The following is a 6,663-nucleotide window of genomic DNA, read 5'->3' as shown; positions in this document are numbered from 1 at the left end:
GCTCAATGCTACAGACACTAATGATCAATACATGTCAGACCAATTACTTTTTGTCCCTGACTTTTTTATCAGATGATAGATTTATTAATAGGCTGATCGACATTAAATGACGAGGTCAGTTCACACAAATATGCCACCTGACCGGGACATACCCACGTCTCCTGGACTGGGCAGACGGAGGGGACCGAGTGATGTGTCTTATCTGGTTTCCCCCCCACTGGTCCATGAGTTTGCCTGTAAAGGGATCCTGTAATGGGATGGAACCCTGTGGCCTCACTTCTTTTCATAGCCTATCATCAGCTTCAGCACAAAGACACAACCACATATCAAATAGCCAGCTGGAGTTCACCCTGGCTGTGAGAAGGAATTTGTATTAGTAACCCACAATCAATCTTTATTACTACTGTATAGCACTCTTCATGCAATAAAATGTAGCACAAAATGATTTTTTCCCAGCATGTCTGTTTGAGCTGATATCTGTTGTAGATTAAATGGCTGACAATGTGGAAGAAGTTGTTTCTTGGAGACGAGTGCGTCCTCAGTCCTAATCCAGTTTGTCACCGAGCCAACAACAGGCCGGAGCTCGAGCGGCAGGCTCAGATAGACAAGTGAAGACAGCTGGAGCGATTAAGAAAATGTGGAAGCGACAGCCTCCAAAGTGGACAATAAAACCGTCAGACGCCCGTAGATGCAGTTTGTTGCTGCCACTGCTTGTGGCTGAGACAGATCAAGAAGGTGGGAAGCGAGAGTGAAAAGCTCACCCTACATTCAATCATACTCTGCCTAGTGTTGCTGTACGACCCCCATCATATTACAATGATGAGTAAAACATATAGTAATAACATAATAATAATGGAATAACTCCTGTCCTGTCAATAGAAATGAGTCTGCCAGGGCAATAGGAAGCTAATAATGATAATACCAAATAGTGCAGTGGCTTATGACAACACTCTTCTGAAGCTTTATGCGATTTTGTGTGATGCTGCACACAAGCTGGGAGTTCATTATGCGAATCAATAGTAAAATGGCATTAAGATGGGTTGAAATACCTGCAGAGGGAGCCCCCTAGTCTTCTTTAATTAATCTGGTCATCCACTCACGCCTGAGATGAGACTTGGCCCTAAAGAAATGCTCATTATAATAATGTGCACATGCCTGCGTGTCATTGCCCGTCAGCAATATTCAGCGGGACACAAAGGACGCTGAGGATGACACTGAGAGCTGCTCAGTAAGCAGCTGACGGGAGCAAGGTTGTTAGTGAAGTGATGAGCACTGCAAAGACGTCGGCCCGGGATGAATGCTAACCGTCTAAAGGGCCGAACCCGACCCGGGGATGAAACGAGGAGCCGATGCAGCGGAGCAGGGAATCCGCACGGTGGTGAATAAGCGCAGAAACATGAAGGGAACGCTTCTCTTTTGGCATTTACGTGGGAGGATGAGCTGTGTATTGTCAAACACTTCTGAAATGTCACATCAGGAGTAAAGGTGCCGCGCCGTCGTTACAGCTGCGAAGTGAGATGTAGGTCAGGAGCACCCGCTTCGGACGTTATCACGGCATTCAATGGCCATTATCAGTGGTTGTCAGCTTATACTTATGGGCCAATAGGTGCCTACTCCACCTACTGACAGCGGTGAGTAGGTGCAGCAGGTCGTCGTCATCTATTCCTAAAGTAGATCACGGCTTGGAGGACCAAACCAACTGAATCCAGATCCACTAGAGGCGCTGTTGAACCCTTTTTCTTCACACGGGAGAATCGACGCGCTGACCAAGGTAACAAGTTCATGTAGTCAGATGATATTTCCCATAACTTTTAGGTAAAACATCCAATTGTGGGAGGCAAATTTTTAAATTGGCATTATCAAACTGGCAAATTATCACATTAACGCTTTTCATCGTGGAAATGTTCCCCTGTTTAGGATTTTGATTATATTAGCCAGCGTAACTCAGCCACTAGCTAGCTGTATTCTGTTCTCCCATTTCAGACGATAATTTTATTACTCCAATATTTTTTGGGGTTATGTGGACAATATAAAGTTGTTTTGTACCGTGAACACTAACTTTTCCTACTTCGTTTCTGAGAAATCCGTCGAGTTTGGTCGGTAATTTAGTCGTAGTGCGTAGTGTAAAGTACTACAATACCCATGATCCTTAGATGCTGTTATCGAGATACGGCCTATACGCCAGTCATGGATGTGTCGTGAGATCCGTAACGAACAGAAAACGCTTTGTTATTAAAGGTATGCGTATACATTCCTAAACCTAGAGTTTTCTAATGCACCCATGGGGGATTCACTAATTAAAACAGAACACGTTACGTGTAGTTAGTGAAATACGTTTAATTACGGCGTAATGCTTATTCCCCGCCGTAAGAGGGTCACATGACCGAATTTTAAGATCAATGATTGGGTCTTGTTCTTCAACGTCACATAGAGTCGCAGTTAAATTATGTTCACGACTAGATCACAAAAGTTTTTTACATCCACGTTCTAGTATTCTCTATGCTCAAAGATAATGTCATACACCTAAAACACGTTATTTATCTTCTCTCTTTCTGTTTGTATTTCTCTTAGGCAGGATGGAAGAAAGGGGTAAGCTATGTAATGTCATACATATTTAAAACCTTGTTTTGTTCACCTAATGCTTTGTTTTGCTCATTGCTTCACACAGGCAGAACAATGATAACAGACCAGCAAAAACAATCTTTAAAACACTTTTTTGAAAAAGGAATGAGAAGTGTTGGGTCTCCGTTGGTACAAGCAGCTGCTGAAACCACTGCGTTGCCGCCTTCTATCATAGAGGTAAGATACATTTTGTAGACCTGGCAAGCTCAAAGAAAGGATCAGAGTATGGCCTCAATTATGACCTTCATATTTTAGATACTAGACAATTTTATCAATATCAAAGTTGAATCTGAACTGTGCACATTACTAAACAGGGACAAATGCCATTTGTCTGAACACTGTGGACAATATGAATTACATTGCATTGCATTACACAGTAAATTACACGTTACAGTACATGGTACTGTATACAGTATGATACATGGTACATTACAGTGCAATACACAGTATACTGTACAGTATACAGAACCCAGGCACAGTACACGGTACATGGAACTGTATATATTATAGTACAGTATACAGTACAGTATACGATACAGTACACAGTAGACAGCACGTCTACTAACAGCATAGACTATATTTGCCCGTATAAAAAATTAGAAAACAATGTTTATTTTCTCTTACTTACGTCAGAGATCGTTTAAGAGGTGCAATAGTTTTACTAACCAACTAATAGTCAATAGATGTATATGGACAGTAATGAATTGGGGATAGCTGAAGGCATGTTTCTGCTGAAGTTTATACATGGAGGCAATTATTACATATCTTGTCTATGCTTAACATTACCAACAGTACACTATTAGAAACTACTATCATCTTGACTCACACGGAGCTAAAATTATGTAGCAAATGTGACATAACACTTATCTGTTTGTACCAACGTTGGCATGTTAACAGGTGAATAACATTAACATTAAATTGTGCTGCATATTATAACTTTCATGCTCTGTGTTTTATGAAGTGAGTAAATCGTAAGTGACATTTTGCTGCCTTTCCTTAGCTCTGCATTTTTCGGAAGAAAACACCTTCAGTAACTACATTAACTGTCCTCACAAGACGCAAGTCAAAATAATAACATTCATGACTGCAAATATAACGTTCATTTTTGTCATTTTAGAATTGGATTGGAAATTTTAAACGAACGTTGCAAGGACCTTCTAAAGTGAGACCCATGAAAAACAAGCTGTATAAACGAAACCTATCACCATACAATCTTTTTTGTAGAGACCATCTGCAAAACAAAGGTAAGAGAGCTGGCGTGATCAATGTCTTATTTCATAGCATATGTAGTATATTTATAAAGTAAATATTTATTTAAAAAATATGTTATCACAGTTGTTTATATTTCACCATTGAAACCCATGGCAAAAAATATATTTTATAGATTATGATGTTTAAACATATTTCACATATTCATGGCTAACAGGAAATACTGTGGGAACAGGCCAAATTATATTTTCTCTATGATTTTGAGGATTCATTCTAGTCAAAGGTTATGTCTCTAAGTCTAAGTGTCTCAACTTCCTACTAATACTCTACTACTACTACTACTACTACTACTACTACTACTCACAATAACCACTTCCAAACTTTAATACTGTTCTTTCAGGTTTTGCTGTTGTCTTTCTGTGTTTATCTGCATGTAAAAAACATCACATTAATTTCTTTTATTCTCAGGAACATTGAAGGATATTAAGCAAAAGTGGCCTATGTTAGGGGAAGAGAAAAAAAGACAGTACTATGAAGAAGCTGCAGCTCTTAGGGCTGAAGCAACAGTCAAGAACCTTAGTCCTGAGATGAGGGAGCTTAAAATTAAAAGCACCTGAAGAGCCTGAAGTTAGAGGTTTGAAAATAACTAGAACCTGTTAATAGTTTCTTGTCATAAGTAGGACATGATGTTGTCATGTATAAGGTTTATACATCATTCCAATCTAAATAAATAATTTCAGTGTTGGCTTCACATAAAACAAATTTGTGTATTGATATCATTTGAGCACATTGCAATGTAAATTTATCTTTTGAATAATATTCCTTTATTCTTATATGATAGACCTGCTGTAGTTTAGCCAAAAGAAATTCACTACTAGACTAACTCTAAGTCTATTTTCTCTAAACATGGATAAAGGTGTCCAGCCTTGAGGAGTTGGGTGTGGAAACAGTTGTACTGTCGTTTGACCACCAAAAGGCCACAATGGAAGTCAGTGAAGTGAGCAGTAAAGGAGCTTCAGAATTTCTGGCCTCTACAGACACTGTCAACAATTTTGCCCTCCACTTTAAAGGTTAACACACACATACTATAAACACATACTTCTCTATTATCAGACTCATTTGTTAAATAATGTTCTCCATTATATCTGCAGCTTCTTCCTCAGCCATACGTACCACAAAGGAACCAGTCAGTGTCTTGGTCAAGAGGGTGCAGGAACTGTTTAACCAGAAATACAGTAAGTTCTGTTTTTAAAGCCAAAATAAATCAGATCTTTACTGTCATTGTTTCATGTACAGCCAAATAGTCAGTGCATAAAATGTATAAACCATATATATATACACATACATACGTACACATATACATATACATTTACATATACATATATTTGTCAAATATCTAAATATATTTCACCAATAACTTTTTAAAGGCAGATTGAAGCAGCTGTTGCACACTCTCTGCTGGATGTACTGTACAAAGTCTATCTGTGTTGTGTTATTTTTATCGAGTGGATGCAAAAAAAAAGTACCATTTTCTAAGGTATGTTCATTATTATAGAGGACGTCGGGGGTGTTGGGAAGATTCCATACCAGTCTCTTCGAAATCACAATGTCACCATTCATGCTGCTGGATTGCCCAAAGGCCTAACATTAAAAAAGCCATCTTTCTATGGAAGAAAACAACTAGAGGACATAATAAAGGCTGAAGATCAGATTTCTTTCCATATAGGTAAGTGATCTTGAGATTTCTATGACATTGATTAGAGTGGTAATTAAAAAATAGTGACATGTAATATCTCTTAATTACTTATCCCTCTATAATAAAAAAGTCCACTGCTACTTAAGCTTATACAGTATGTATGGCTTATTGTCTTTTTAGACTCCACAATTGTAGAACTAGCATCAAAAAGCAGCCTTTAACAAGTACTGCAATAAAACCCATACAAAGGCATATTGTATGACTTAACTGATATCTTGAGATTTTTTCATAAATAAATAGGTGGAGAAATGGGGCACAATCACAGACTGTGGAAGAAATACTGGATGCCATGTGTGGAAACGGTAGGTTTCTTGTGTTTTATTATAGTATTTGCTATTGTTCTTATTCACTACTTTGTGGCTGTGGCATGATATTGCTTTTATAAACATCTAAGGCAAGCTCTACTATACAATATAAATAAATACATTACTTTACTAAAACGTTGTTTACAATGATCACTTGACAACTGTGGCGCTAACGATTCAATTGCCAGTTCCTCTGGCTTTCATGCCAGTGTCCTTGAGCAGACACTGAACCCCAAGCTGCTCTCTGTTTTGTGAATGAATTGTACATTTCTTTGGATAAAATAGCATTTGCTAACAATGCAAGATGGCAGTGTCTCTGAATTATCAAGTAATGACTGTGGTGGCAACAGAGCCGACCCTTGTCCTCCAGAGTCGTGTTCCTCTAGTGTTTTGACACTTTCTGATGAGCCATGATAATCCACAGCTACCGATATGTCAAGTTTTCAGTGAAGGTTTCTGTGCTGATTTCTTGTCCCTCAGGGTGCCATTGCACTCAGGAGCCTGGTGAAATGAGCATTAGTGTGGCAGTGGTGACAGTGGCAGAGGGGTCTGTGTTGGAAAATGATCTTATATGTTCACACCCATCTTTTATGTTTTGCATGGCCGTCATATTTCAGATCCACTAACTTTTTTGTACATGCTGTACTGTAGATGCAGCTAGACGTGACTCATTTGGACTCGACATCTGCAGTGTCTGCCATGCGCATTTCGAAGACAAGCGAAGAAATGCCTTGAAGAAATGGCGACAGTGGCGTCAGTGCAGCTCATGCC

General features: G+C 39.0%; 1 pseudogene; it reads left to right on the top strand.

The window, feature by feature from the left end:
* The first annotated feature begins 1,829 nt into the window (after positions 1-1,829).
* Positions 1,830-5,777, top strand: LOC114853339 (uncharacterized; annotated as a pseudogene).
* The last annotated feature ends 886 nt before the right edge of the window (positions 5,778-6,663 follow it).

Source organism: Betta splendens, chromosome 15 (assembly GCF_900634795.4).
Source record: "Betta splendens chromosome 15, fBetSpl5.4, whole genome shotgun sequence".
Lineage (NCBI taxonomy): Eukaryota > Metazoa > Chordata > Actinopteri > Anabantiformes > Osphronemidae > Betta > Betta splendens.
The sequence above is the reverse complement of the archived record's forward strand: the minus strand, read 5'-3'. Positions and strand labels throughout refer to the sequence as shown.